Here is a 16,110-nt window from a genome sequence, read left to right on the forward strand (position 1 = left end):
TTACTGTTTTTGTCCTATATCCACTTCTATGTATTTTTACCCCAGTTATAACACCCCTTGCTCAAAACATACACTGTGGATACAAATTACCCACAAAAAAAATTGGCCTGACCAGAATTGAACGTTTCCCTCCTCGCCCAGCCCTCGCAGGCTGTCTGGCGACTTACAAATCACCAGAGATGGTATGTGAAGGGGAAAGACAAGTTTGTGCGTGTGCGTGAGTTGTGTAGTACATGCATGTGTAGAGGAGGATTAAAAAGAGCCAGGAATGGATTTTGTTCACAAATGATTGCAAAATGAGTGCTCATCCAGAGAAAACGCAAAAACAACACAGTAGAAGGAATTATAAATCATAAAAAGGGGAAAAGTAGCGAAGAGAAAAATATTGGCTTAACCTAGTGTTGGACAAACTGTTTTAGAAGGGGGACAAAAACAAAGAAAAAATTTTGGTGGGCCGGACATATCCGGCCATGTATTCATAATTGGAATTTTGTGCTTAGAAATGAAGTGGCGGCTTTTCTTCTCTACTTTGAAGACTGCCACGGTTTCATTGCAAATGAGACACATTGGTTTGTCCTTTACAACTATGAAAAAAAAAGAGTACAACATATTTATCGCATATTATGTTACATTTTTTTGCATATGCAAAAGGGGGGGGGGGGTTAAATCAATTTCTATTCAAATTCTCACAACTATATTGTCTGAGGCTTTCATGGCCGGCGTTAAATGACTTGCAAACGGTTTCCGGGTTATTAGGCCATGGTCTAGGAGATTTTCTTCCTGACGTTTCACCCGTTATTTGGACAAATAACCTCAGATGATGCCTGCCACAGATGTGGGCGAAACGTCAGGAAGAAAATCTCCTAGACCATGCCCTAATAACCCGGAAACCATTTGCAAGTCATCTCACAACTATATTTTCCACATGCAAAAAGTGGAACAACCCCTTGAATGAATTTTTTAAAAACATTGAAATTCAAAACTTCTATACTGCTACAGTATTTTGAAATCTGCAGCGGGCTGTAGTTTGCCTATCACTAGCTTGACCAAAGAAAAATAACAAATTGAATTAGAAAATAGTTTGGATATAACATACTATAAAAACGTTGAATAATATTAGTCCAAAACCGACGTATTTTTTTATGACATTCATTCACGCGGGTGATATCCAAACGTTTTCTCTCAAAAAGGCAGGAAATTTTTTAATATTCAAATAATTTCAAATTTCATCGCCACAATAGTTACAGTTACTACCTAAAGATGGGGTGGCCATACGTTCCGCATTTCCCGGAACAGTCCCGGTATTTTTGGTCTTTCTGGGCGTCCCGACTTTTTGGCAAAAGTGTCCGGATTTTCCCCGTTTTTTACACGATGCCTAAACGAATTTCTATTCTTTATTGAAGTCAGAGATTGAAATTATTTTTCAACTCATAAAATATATTATGATAATTACACAACTAAAATATATTATGATATTACACAAGATTGGAATAACGCAATCATGGTTCTTCTTTACAAAAAAGGCGAAAAAGAGGATATCAAGAACTATCGACCAATCAGTCTCCTATCAGTAATTTATAAAATATTCACCAAAGTGCTGACATATAGGCTTGAATCCAAATTGGACGAAGCTCAAACAAAAGAACAGGCAGGATTTCGAAGTGGATTCAGTACAATGGATCACATTCAAACAATCAGGGAACTTATAGAGAGACACAAGGAATACGAATTACCATCGTGTATCGCCTTCATTGATTTTGAGAAAGCGTTTGACTCTGTCTTCACATCTGCTGTTGTTAAAGCTCTAGATATAATTGGGGTAGAGAAGACTTACATCACACAATATCATCAAGAAAATATATGACAAAGCAACTGCAACGATTCGTTTGGATAAAGGAAAAGCAAAGATAAACTCGGAAAAGGAGTCAGACAGGGTGATGCTATCTCACCAAAACTCTTTACTGCTGTTTTAGAAGAAGTATTCAGAAAACTGGATTGGGATAAAAAAAGAATTAAAATAAATTGAGAATTTCTCAAGCATTTGCGTTTTGCAGACGACATTGTTGTTATCAGCAGTAATCCAGACGAACTAGAGGAAATGATACAAGAATTGGCGAAGGCAAGTATTCAGGTGGGCTTGAAAATGAATCTGCAAAAGACTAAAGTTATGTTCAACCCCTTCGCGTTGAAGAGGACAATCTTGCTCAACAACACAGAGATAGAAGAAGTAGAAAGCTATGTATACCTGGGACAAGAAATTATCATGGACAACTGAATAATATTAATGAAATAAACAGAAGGATCAGGATTGGATGGAGCACTTTTGACAAAAACTGTGTAATTCTGAAGAGCCACATGGCCATTATGCGTGAAGTTTTTAATCAGTGTGTGCTCCCAGCACTGACTTATGGAGCTGAAACATGGACACTCGCAAGCAAGACGATGCAAAGGCTACAGACAACACAAAGGAGCATGGAAAGATGTACGCTAGGCATCACAAGGAGAGACAGAAAACGAATTACTTGGATAAGGAACTACACAAAGGTATATGATATCATGGAAAGAATTAAACGTTTGAAATGGAAATGGGCTGGACATATTGCAAAAAGACAGGACAACAGATGGACACAAGTATTCTAGATTGCTACCCCCGTGGTGTTAAACGTCCGAGAAGGCATCCCCACGCAAGATGGATTGACGAGATCGGGAAAGTGGCAGGAGTCAACTGGATGGCTAAAGCATCAGACAGAGCAGAATGGAAAAATTTAGAGGAGACCTTCATCCAGCAGTGGATTGAAAATGGTTGTTGTTGATGATGATGATGACACAACTATAAATAAGAATATTTGCTACGGTGAACTTTTTTTTTTTCGTGGAATTCATTTTAGTCCACTGCAATTTGCAGTAATGCTTCATTTCCCACCATTGTGATTTTTACCGTAATTTCAGCAATATTTGGCAACTTTGTCTAGTTTTGGCATCATTTTTGGCGATAATTGGCGATGTCCCGTATTTTCAAATACAAATACAAAGCCACAACAGGCAAAATGTCCAACGAGGTGGCTGGGAAAAAGATGCCCATAAAAATATGGATGTCATATATTTCAAAAATACAGCAACCCAATTAAAAATGCAATTAACAAAAATTGTAAACAATATATACACCTGATAAAATATTATACAATGCCCATAAAGAATACTTATGGTTGTCTTATTCTAAGTATGGATAGGTTCTCGATTTACCCCAACATGTTTATCGTATTTATTTTTAAACGTGTCAATTGTGTTACAATTTACTACCTCCGGCGTTAAGCTATTCCATTTATTAACAACCCTATTAGAGAAAAATTTTCCCTGCGACACCATAACCTTGCATTGTCCCCTTGTAAAAGCAGTCGATTGGTGGTGTACTAAAAGTTCATGGTCCATCCTATCCATCCCATTGAAAATTTTGAACACTTCGATCATATCTCCTCTACACCTGCGTTCATCTAATGTAAACATATTCAAAAAATGAAGTCTCTCTTCATAACTCAAGCCCTGTGTGCCAATAAGGACACGTGTAGCTCTTCTCTGCACCCCTTCAACCAAGTCTGTCCCTCTGTAGGTATGATCTCCAAAACCTTAGAGCATACTCCAGTCCAGGACGAACTAAGCCTCGAAAAAGCGGAAGAATGATTTTAGGAGAACGCGAAGAGACCTTTTTGAAAATGAGACCAAGCATTCTATTCGCTTTTTTGACCACCGCTGAACAATGTTCAGAAAACCTAAGTCGCTCGTCAATGAGAATTCCCAAATCGGTGACCCTAGTTGCATCCGGGATAGTGACACCATTCAACTCGTAAGAGAACCGTGGGTTGTTCGAACCAAAATGAGCGACCATGCACTTATCAACGCTAAACGTCAATCCCAACGTTTCAAATATTTAGAATCCCAATTTCCCATATTTCTCTCAAAGAAATATGGTCAGCCTACCTACAGACGACGCTATAAAAGTAATTTTCAATTTTAGCGTCAGCTGTCAGCAATAAAGGTAATATTGTTATTTAATAAAATCCTGTCCTTGTGTTCAAACTAAATTGTTCATGTTTTTCTAATTTTTTTGTTACTTTTTATCACCTTATCGATATTTATTTCCCTCAAAAATTTCTCTTTGAATAAATTTTTCACACACAGTTTCGAAAATGTGCTGCCAGCTATCGGTGAAAATCTGTAGTCACATACAAAAAGTATTGGGACAGATGATGATGTAGTCACATACAAAAGTATTGGATAAAATTGTCACTCAATGCTTGCACACTGTTTTTGTCACTCAATGCTTGCACACTGTTTTTGTCACTCCATGCTTACACACTGTTTTTGTCACTCAATGCTTGCACACCGGTTTTGTCACCCAATGCTTGCATACTGTTTTGTCACTCACACGCTTGCACACTGTTTTGCCACTCACACGCTTGCACACTATTTTTGTCACTCACGTGCTTGCACACTGTTTTGGTAATTTACATACTTGCACACGCTCTAGATCACTCTTTTGGTCGCTCACTGCTATGGTTCTTTGCTTTATAAGCCACTCTTTTGATCGTTTACATGTTTACACATGCTCTAGGTCAGTGATTCCCAACGTGAGCGTTAATGCCCCCTGGGGGGTGATGGAATGTTCCAGGGGCGGTAGAAGCTACGGGTATAACATAGACTTCTATAAGCTAGATTGCGTTGGGGGTGATGGGAGAAAAAAAATTCTGAATAAGGGGCGATGAGACAAAAAAAGGTTGAGAAGCTATGCTCTAGGTCAGTGGTTCTCAACCTTTTTTGACTCGCGGAGCCCTTACATAATTTTTATATCGGAGCCCTGTTTGACTCGAGGAGCTTTTTTTGTATATAATTTTTAGGGCCCCATAGGCCTCTTTTTTCATTTTATCTGTCAAATTTACTTATTTTATTTTCCTTGAGTCGCCGCGGAGCCCCTGGGAAGTGCACACGGAGCACCGGTTGAGAACCACTGCTCTAGGTCATGGGTTCCCAACCTTTTTCAGCTCGCGTACCCTCAGCAGGCTCTGTTCCTTTCCGCGTACCCCCGACCCCGAATCCTCGAGGCATCTCCCCCCAATCTGTTTCACCCATTGCAGATTCCGAAAACTTTTCTAAAATAGGTATATGTTGAATTAAATTAAATGGTCAATTTTTTTGCATTATATAGTTTTTATTTTTGAAGCAAGCAAACAAATTAACACAAATATTGGAAAAAAAATTAATGTGATAGTTGGGACTGTATTGAATTACAAAGTTTTGAAAAATTAGGCTCAAAAGAGGATTAATATAAACCCAAATTTAGAGCTGTATTCAATTTGCTTCTATATATTTTTTATATAAGTATACGAAGAAAACGCCCTTTCAACAAGCTCCGCGATACCAAACGGCAATAAAAACATTATGGCTTTTTTAGAAAGTTCACTGTATTCGACCGCGGCGAGCCCAAAAACTGACTACAGGTTCACCATTCCACCATTGAAGAGAATCTTCAGAGTGGTGTCTGATGTGTGCTCTAGCAATTTCCCTTTTTCTGGAATCGACAATGAAGCCTGTTCAAAATACTCTTCTTTGAAAGGATTAGATATCCACCGATCACCCCCATTTCCGACTCTGAAAAATAATTTTCAAACGAGGATTTAAATCCATCCAAGTGACCGACTGTTAAATTTAGATCGGCTTGTGACAAGATATCGTGAAGTATTTCGAACACTTCCAAAAAAAGAGCTACTTCGTGCCGAACAGCCGCATCAGGACTTAACCCTGACATCGGTGTGCAAAAGCAAAGCGTTGTGAATGCTGTCCATGTCTTCACACAACAATTCAAACAACCTGTAGTTGGTAGGATTCACCTTTATATAAAGTTGACAACTTTGACCGCTTCATCAAGAACGTTTCGCAAATGTGGAGGCAAAAGTTTCGATGCCAGGCTCTGCCTGTGAATATAGCAGTGAGTCCATTTCGTTTTGGGGGCGACTTCTGCCATGCGTGCACGAAGCCCTTCCGTGGATTTTCCTCCATCTGTGGTGAGCCCAATGCATTTTGACCATTGAATTTCTTTTTCAATGAAATAATGATCAATTGCTTCAAATAAGTCTTTAACAGTCGGCCACCCTCTTGGGTGACAAATGAAAGAAAATTCGAAGAAAATGTTTTTAAGTACTTTTAGCAATTAAAAGTAGCACAGAATATTGCACAAAATGTCGGTACTTTCGTCGACTTGAATAGAAAAGAAATCACAACCTTTAACGTGACTTACGACTGCTCTCAACATCGTCTGACATGTCCTGTATTCTTCGAGACACCGTATTATTTTGCAGAGGAATTAAAATCATTATAAGAGCACTTTCCTCTGCAAGCGCATGCATCTGACAGCATCTTTGATGCACGGCGAAATTAAATTTTCACCAATGGTGTGATTTTTTTCCTCGTCTCGCAATACGATATCTAATGTAGTTGGAGGTTTCGGTAGCTTTGACAGAATCGCTTTTGACAGATTCAAAATATGTTTTCACGTTTACAGGTTCACGGTACTTCATTTTGGTTTTTCAGTCAACTTCAGCTTCCGCACAAATCCAGTTGTTAGCCACTGATCCATAGCGTAAATCACGTGAGTAGTAGGTGCTTGGTAGAAAAGTTGACGTAAAAAATAATAGGAATAACACGCACACGCCTCAATACAAACACCCACAACAAAAGTTAAGCACAAAAAGAATGAATTAATTTTTCGTTTTTATGCACAGCCCGGCATATGCGTCAACAATCAAATCTAAAACGATGAAGAAAAGTGAGTCGAGAGGAAGCAGTTGCGCCAATCATAGGTTGGGCGGGAGGCCAATACTTCCAGCGGATGCAACCCCTCTGCTATAGGTTTTATTGATAGGGAGGTCAATATATTGCTCTACTGACAATATAAGTAAAAACATCTACCTACTTTTTAAAATTATTTTTAATCTTTTTTTAGATGAGTGGCCGCCATTACCATTTTCTTTTCGCGTACCCCCGGTTGGGAACCGCTGCTCTAGGTCATTCATATGCTTGTACGCGCTCTAGATCACTCACTGACCTGGTTCCTGGCTCCGTAGGTCACTCTTTTGGTCATTCACAATGTTTGCATATGCTCTAAGTCACTCTTTTGTTCACTTTGCTCACTCACGTGCTTGCAAACTCTTTAGGTCAGCCTACTCCCTTACTGTCTTGCAGAGGCGGATTCATTTAGGGTTATACAAATTTTGTCGCCCTTCTCCCATTCTACTAATTTTCATGGCCACACATTCTCTCAAACTTACCGTCCTGGGCTATAGCGCGCTAAGCCTCCCTGTAAATACGCCACTGTTTATGGACAGTGTGTATTATATAGTATCAATTATTAGTTATTTCTTCCGTGTGATATACGCTTTTATATTGGGTTGCTGGATTTTGGTTACATTCGACAGCCATATTTTTTATGTCAGCCACATCGTTGGGCAATTTGCCTGTTGTGGCCTTTGTGTTTGCATTTATATGAAATAAATCAATAGATCTGATAAATAAATTAAAAAAAAGAGGCTTACGGGGCTCCGCCATAGAAATTATAGAGTAAAAAGGTCGTAAAAAAAAAGGTTGAGAGCCCTGCGATAAATCATTCGATTGTAGAACTATGCATATTATTTAACGTAATTTTCAGACTTGAGTTTCACCTTCATCATTAATATGTATTTCCGGGAGGGAGGAGTTTTATCGCGCAATACAAATGATCAATCAAACAAACTTTTCGATCTCTATCTGATCAAAAAGGGTTTCACATAATCAGTTTATGGAATGGGCAAATGTTTCGGCGTTATGCCTTCAAAAGCTTTGTATTGTGTGTTACGCATGCTCTCAGTGGTTGATATCGATCTCGAGCGAGTGGAGGGTCCCCTCGAAACGATCGCCATCAAATATATAAAGCAAGGAGACGAGTCCTCTTCTGAAGATTCTAATAGAATTACTCAAATATATTGCGCTCAAAGAAATAAAACTTATCTCCATATGATCATAATGATTCACGTCTGATAACAGAAAACCCCGTTGTTATTCACTTATCCCATTGAATTTTGGAAGGACAACAAGGCACGTTCCGCTTTGAAACTTCAAACAACATATTCAAGTTTTTGAATATTGTATTTGATTTTATGCATTATTATTGTTCGCATTATTTGAAATTATATCGCTTGTTTTGGTTGCTGTGCTATGGTTTCAATGTGGGCACATCCATATTTCTTTCGAATACTTTTTTAATTAAATTTCTTCATATACAGTAGTGCTCAAAAAGTCTTTTGATAAATGCAATAATGTTTGTTGTTGAGTGAGGGTAGGGGTCCTGGGTAATGGCAGGAGCCCACGAGAAGAAAACACTGTTCAAAGGGGGCCGTGGGCTGAAAAAGGTTGAGAAACACAGCCCTGGTTGGTGTAGGGCAGTTTTCCCAAAGTGTGGGCAATATCGCCCCCTGGTGGGTGATGGAAAGGTCCAAGGGGGCGATAGAAGCTACGTTATGACATAGGAATCTATGGACTCGCTTGAGTTGGAGGGCGATGAGAGAAAAATTTCTCTGAAGAAGGGGGCGATGGGGAACAAAAGGTTTGGAAAACTGGTTTAGGGCAGAGGAGTTCAACCTTTTCCTAGTCACGAGCACTGCCTGTATCCTTCATCAAAAGAAGAGCACCCTTTTCGGCAAGGTTGACGTACAAATGCATGAAATCAGGATGGTTTTAATCTTCGAATGCAGTGTGTACAAGGTGTTTATTCGAGACGTTGATTAAGTGCTCGTGAGCACGAAATCGAACACGATTATTGAGCACTGTGGGTGCTTCAGGGAGCACCGTGGTGCTCGCGTACAACAGGGTGAAGATGCCTGGACTAAGGTGTCCTTTCAGTAGGTCTGCAAAAAATATTAAAGTAATCTTTCACCTTTTTTTATTTTAATATAAAGTAGCACAAAGAATTAGTTAATATCAAGTTATGTGGACCTTTACATTCTATCTTATCGGCTGAAGTTGGTTTTCTGTGGTTCCCAACTTCAAGGCGCGAATGCGAGCCGATCTCCCAGTTAAAAAGTCTCGCCACAGAGAGCAACAGGCCTACAACGTTACAAATATTCAATCATTACACTTCACTCACAATTACAAGTATAGATGGCAGCACTCAAATATCATACACAACACTAGCTACACACTCTGACTGTTAGGTGTACACACTCACTTTGCTCCAGACTCTGCCACGAAGCTGGGGTGGAAGAGATCTCGGCAACGGGATAAGTCCGGTGGCAGAGACCCTGGCGTTCATCATTGCAGTGATTGTAAAGATCAACTTCAGTATGTGAACGCAAAATGGCCAAATTCCAAAAAGTCAATTCCTTGCAATATATATATAATTTTTATTTATTTACTTATTTAATTTATTTATTTTATAAAAGGAGCAAATAATGACATACTGTACATGCATTGGGGGGGGGGGCATTAAATTAAAATGGGTATCTGATCAGGAAACTCGAAATGTCAAAACTTGATAGTCTTTCGCAAAATAACGCGCACGTCGGTATACAAACGAGATCGGATGGAAGTCTATTCCAAGCTTTGCCAGCTCGACATAAAAATTAATGTTGCAATCGATTTCTTCTTGAAAATGGAATATGTATGCACAGCTGGCGACTTCTGGTGCGAGAGTTCATGAACTTTGATGAAAGAGTCGATGTATAGACCACACACAATTTTATACAGCAGTCTCAAATCGTTGATCAGTCTACGCCATTCTGGGGAATGTTACCCCAAGAGTTGCAATCGTTCAGGATACGAAAGGTCTCGGAGACTAGGCAGGCACTTGGTGGAACACTTTTGGGTTTTTTCAATTTGTTTGATGTCACCAATCAAATAAGAGTTCCACACTGGCGATGCGTGATCGAGAATCGGCCGAACAAAAGTGTTGAAAATACACATCAGAGTCGCACCGTCACTCTTCGAACAGCACTTTCTTATCATGTAAGCAACAGAATTAAATTACTTTTGCTCACAATTTTTCTTATATAGCTGGACATTGAAAGGCTTTGGTCTATATCAATTCCTAGGTCAGAATGTACAGCTACTGCTTTTAGTACACAATTATTTAGAAAATATCGGCATTCAGGATTGTGATCCCTATACACGAACGTTTTATCCAGGGATATAGGCAATGAATTTTGTTCACTCCTCATCAAAAGGCGATCACATGCCAGTTGAAGGTTATAGGCAGACTGAAAATCTGCTACGACCTGGAAAAATTTCAAATTGTCGGCATATACATAGCAAGGTACGGGCAGCAGGGAAAGTGGGATGTCATATGTGAATGCGAGAAACATCAGCGAACCTAACAAAGAGCCCTGAACGATTCCACTAGTTACAATCTTACTACTTGATAGAGTATGGCCCACTTTGACTTGCTTGTAACCAGTTGAAAATAAGGTCCTAATATACGTATCACTTTATCAGGAAGTCCTAAATAACTTAATTTCGCAAACAGAGCTGATCTTTTCAGCTTGTTAAACGCTCTCTTGAAGTCAACGTAAATCACATCTATTGACTTATTATAAGATCCATAGCGTTGGACCATTCATTCAAGCACTCAATCATTTGGATAGTTGGTGATAATTACAAAAAAAAGTGATTAATATTTAGAAGGAACAAAAAAATTTTATGACAATAGTAAACTATATATTCATCAATACCGTAAAAAAAATTACATCAGCTTTTGTTACTGTTATCAATCATCTTCATTTATTACATGATTTCTTCATAGTTTATATCTTTTGCTAATGAGTAAATGTTGAAATTTGAGCTCATATTACTATCCGCATGGTTCATTGCATGATAAAGATTTAGTATGTTAGAGACAATATAACAGAAACCCTTTTTAATAATTGCCATAGTAAGTGATAGCATTCAATATATTTTTCATAATTATCAAGAATTTTTGATTTTTTATGGAAGTAAGTGTCATCCCATATTCACTTGGACAATTCGAACTTTTTTGCTGTCCCCTTGTGGGATTCCAATTAACCAAGTTCGACCGTTTATGTTACTGCCAAAGCCTGAAGTGCGGCCAATTCGCGACGGGGCCGGCCACTTCCTGAATTGGCCAAGAGTTTTGGCCACAGTCCGAATTACAGAAATGATTCGGACTTTGTCTGGCCAATTCGCGACGAGGCCGGAGGTCCCTGGCCAAAACCCAATATTAGGAGGTATAACCTTCCTTCAAAAACAAGAAGAGAATTTGAACGATGAAAATGATGAAATAGCGAAAATAGATTATATAAGGTTTGAACAATTCATATCAAAAATAAATTTCAATTGCATACGAGAAAATGATTCAGTACAAAATAAATACAGACATCTCTTGGATATACTAACATTAAATACTAATCTCTGGACTAAAGTTTCAAAAAATTACCCTAAGAAAAATAAAAAACAATGGATAACTAAGGAAATACTTGACAGAATAAACCTGAAGGAAAAGCTATATAAAAACAAAAAAAATCCACACATAACCTTATATGAGAACGAGTACAAAAGTTATAATAAAAATTTGAAAATTTATATAAAAAAGTTAAAACAAGAATACTTCCAGAGGAACTTTAACGCTTGTGAAAAGAATAAACGATTGCAATGGCAATTTATTAGAAGAAATGTATCAAATAAAGATTTGAAAAAAAATATATTACCAAATTTTGAAAATCCAACAGAACTTGCAAATAAATTTAATTAAGAATTTATCACACAAGAAATATAAATGATGATGAGGAAAACGCAGATAATTGTATTTGTATAGAACAAGAAGGCTCTTCAAACACATCAATAAATTCCATGTTCTACCTCGAAACTGAAAGTCATATACTGAGGCAAATTGTGGCAGAAATTAAAGAAAATAAAGCAAGTGGCTATGATCGAATTACACCTAAAATGTTGAAAATTATCTCTCACTACCATATAGATGTATTAAAGGATTTAGTGGATTCCTCAATAACAAATGGAGTATTTTATTCTGAACTAAAAAATTCCCTCGTACATCCTATATTTAAAACTGGAGATTCCAATGATACTAACAACTATAGACCTATCTCAATTCTCCCGATTTTTTCAAAAATTTTTAGAAAAGTGTATGAAATACCAACTGCTCAATTTCCTGAATCATCAAAAATTCTTTTCAGCCAATCAATATGAATTCCAAAAAAACAAAAATACAGAAATGGCAATTCTAAAATTAACGGGCTTGATAAACAATGGAATAAATAAAAATAAATATTCGATAATAGTTTTTTTGGACCTAAAACGAGCATTTGATTATGTGGACCTAAACATTTTAACAGAGAAATTATATTCAGCCGGTATAAGAGGAAATATCTTAGAATGGTTTAAATCATACCACTACTCTAGACGACAAGCTGTCATAATAGAGAAAAAAATTATCAATTTTCGAGAAGTAAAAAAAAACGTCCCACAGGGGTCGGTCTTAGAGCCGATACTATTTTTAATTTACACAAATGAACTGAGTAAACTAAATCTAAATGGTAGCATTATATCTTTTGCAGATGACACAGTTTTATATGTTGAGGATACGGAAACAGATAGTTTGGTTAAAAGAACAGAGAAGGACCTAAAAAAAATAAATCACTGACTAATCAAACACAAATTAAAAATGAATACTTAAAAAACTAAATTTATGTGCTCGAAAACAAGAAATATAAATGACAGTACAGAAATTCACGTAAAATTACACACTCACTGCCAATCTCAAACTATATCAGTATGCAATTGTGAAGAAATAGGTAGAGTGTTCAATTATGAATACTTAGGAATAGTTATACAAGATAACCTAAAATGGAACATACATAGTGAAAAAATGATAAAAAAACTCAATGTATTCAGGAGTCATTTATAAACTTAAATACATAGTTGATAATAACTTCTTGAAAGATATCTTCTATGCGTGGGTTTATTCAAATATAAATTACGGAATATGTGTCTGGGGAGGAGCATATTATGAAAACAATCTTCACAATAAATTAAGAGAATTAATAAATATTCCAATAGAATACAAAAACATACAGTGCCACATATTGACACGGAGACAGAACTACATGTACAGAATTTATAAATTTATCGTCAAAAACGAAGAATGGTTAGTAAAAAATGAAAATAGAACCTCGAATAGATATAAAAATATCTATCAAGTGCCTAAAAGTAACAAAACATCATTTCAAAAAAATTTTTGTTACACCGCACCGAAAATAATGAACTTCATCTACTCTAGTAATTACACAAATAGTAATAAAAATTACAATGTCTTTATTATGATCAAAAACACAGATATTAATGCAGTACTTTGAAATAAATTATTACACCAATGCATATTAATTATATACTAAAATACATCTAATGAAGAAAAGAGCTGTTGCTGAGGGAGAAAATCATGTAATAAAAATCATATAGGCCTGCTGGAAGGACTTCATAGTCCCTTGGGGCTACATAGTGTATGTATTATATGTGTGTGTGTAACATATGTTTGTATTTGTATATTGTATTATATATTTGTATATTGTAATTTGCTGTTTGTTCGTTTTAATTTAAAAAAAATCTATGTTCTGATGTAAGACGACTCGGTAGGAGCCAAATCCATTTCTTTAATCGCCAACGTCATACATGTCTATATATAGCAGCTGTATTGGATTTAGCTCCATGCGACGAAAGAAAAAAAAGTGAAATTTGGAAGAAAAACTATAAAAATAATTCTATAAACACATAGTTTTTTTGCCAATTTTTTGAGAAAAAATGATTATCGCATCGTGACTGCGGTTTGATGGGTTGCCATAACTAACGTGGACATAATTATCATGGAAAAATACGCCAATTTGACGATGATTACGACTCATGTCTTTATTATCGGATTTTGGCCAGGCATCACCGGCCACTTCTCAAACTGGCCGGGTCAATATTTAGCGAAATTGGCAGTAACATATGTACAAATTTCTGGCTCGCGAGCGGCAGAATTATCGCATATCTGACCCGTGGACTGCAAACGTTCTGCATCTCTCAAACAATTTATAAATTATGAAAATTATCTTAATCTTTAAATTTTAGTATTTTACCGAAGTCAAGGCCGTAGTGAGTAGCCGGGGAGACGACTTGGTGGCCTGCCCCTCGAAATGGGAGAAACTGACTGAAGAAAGAACAATAGATTTGGCCATATTTTCCCCCTATCACTTTAGTTCCCATCCGAACGAAATTTCTGGCTACGGGCTTCACTGTAGTGGGTTTCGTTGAAAAAACGGGATATTTGTATATGAATGTTTTGGGAAATAGAAGCAATGGGACGAAAAATTTGTCGTTATATCCGAAGTCAATACGTTTTCAGCGACATTATAAACAAGGTTCCTTTCCATTATTCTCTTTGGAAATCAGCTGGGGTCACCAATTATTGACGTTATAGCCGAGGTATCGTAACGATCGAGGTCATTATAACTGAGTTTGAGTGTGTATTTTAATTATATGCGTTAATTTTTGTCGATTAATAACAGTCGATATGTTATATTAACATTTTTACGCGGACTTTTTGCTTTGACATTGCCATTTCAAATCATAAGCTGTTGTAATATTGCCAATGCTGAACCACGATTAGCAAATATGTAGATGATGCGACGCATTCTTCTGAAATAATAAACAATTATATTGTGAAAACATCGATCGCAACCTTTCGCAAAAGCACAGCCCATTAACACGCAATTTCTTGTGAAAATTTTTTCCGCGAAAAAGACAATTGCCTTTATGTTTTTCATTCATTTCTTCCCTGTAAAAGTAGACGATGCAATGAAATTCAATTATTCAGCTTCATTTAGCTGTATTAGACTCTCAAGCAGAAGAAAGATTTACCTTCACTGAGTAATTATTTTCTTTTGACATGTGCTTTTTCCCCCCGTGAAGTACATTTTAAATCATCGCAGACTTGCAATGCGCATTTCTCGCCGAGAGTTATTTATAAGCAATATATCTGACAATTTTGCCTACACACACACAAATAAGCAACATTTTTAGCGGTATATGGTAATGCTCCGTATTTATTATCCCAATTTCCAGTATTTTTATCGATCAAATTTGGTCACCCAGAGCACAATGAAATAACTTCATGCACAGTATTGGATTGCATCTGATTTTTTTTTCGTCAGAAAAGTTCTCGAAAACGTCTACCTCGGTTGTAATGACACCTCAGTTATATCAACAAAATTGTGTGTAATCTTCGATATTCCTATAACCGAGTTTAACTGTATTTTGAATATCATTTTGTATTATTTTGGATTTCATTCTTGTATGAATGGATAGAATACTGTACGTATTTATATATAATATAAAAAAATATTTATTTTTAGTTATATTTCATTTGCGCAATCTTGCGGGTAGAATGCGACTTAGTAATTTTCTTTGCTGCTTGGTCGTAGTGCTTATGGCTTTGATGGCCAGAGGTAAGTTCAGTTTTAAATTTCAATTACTTTGAGATGTTAATTATTCGATCGATTTACGTTGTTCCCATATTGAACTGCATTCGATAATACAGTGGATTCCGCTTATAACATTTTTCGAAAAAAACATCGTGAGTAAACGTTGTAAGCGGGAAAACGGTTCAAACGTCAAAACTGAAATCTGGGGAGTATTAGTAAAGCCGAGATTTCCTAGGAGCAGGTTTTCTGTGCCGCGTGCAACGTGAATCGCTCAGCGCGACACGCCGTCCACTCACCAATAGAAAAAACGGTGCGACTGTTTTCCTACAGAGTGTAACATGCCTCACGTCAGCGCTTTATGTTGGATATGATTGGCACACTGTTTCTGAAGGAGTCAAATGCGTCGTGCGCGTTTTACGGATCTTCTCTTCACACTTTTGCTGTGTGTTTTCTTTCCCTTAATTTCTGTCTCCCTCTTTTATTGTGCGAAATGGCAAAAATACGTGGATGTGCAGACGGCAGAACAGATGATGCGCTACGCAAGGAAAAGACAAATGCGTAGGGTGTAAAGTTGCACGTTTCTGCCGACGCGAAATGGTCC

General features: G+C 37.1%; 1 long non-coding RNA gene across 1 annotated transcript in view; it reads left to right on the forward strand.

Moving 5' to 3' along the window:
* LOC149084803 (uncharacterized) overlaps nt 1-16,110 on the forward strand; it is a 29,132-nt gene that overhangs the window by 12,260 nt on the left and 762 nt on the right. The window contains exon 2 of the long non-coding RNA XR_016192876.1: nt 15,441-15,533. This is a non-coding gene — a long non-coding RNA (uncharacterized LOC149084803). The remainder of the gene's footprint in view (nt 1-15,440; nt 15,534-16,110) is intronic.

Source organism: Pholcus phalangioides, unplaced genomic scaffold, assembly GCF_987345545.1.
Source record: "Pholcus phalangioides strain wild (caught in Gottingen) unplaced genomic scaffold, Ppha-v1.0 ptg000007l_1, whole genome shotgun sequence".
NCBI lineage: Eukaryota > Metazoa > Arthropoda > Arachnida > Araneae > Pholcidae > Pholcus > Pholcus phalangioides.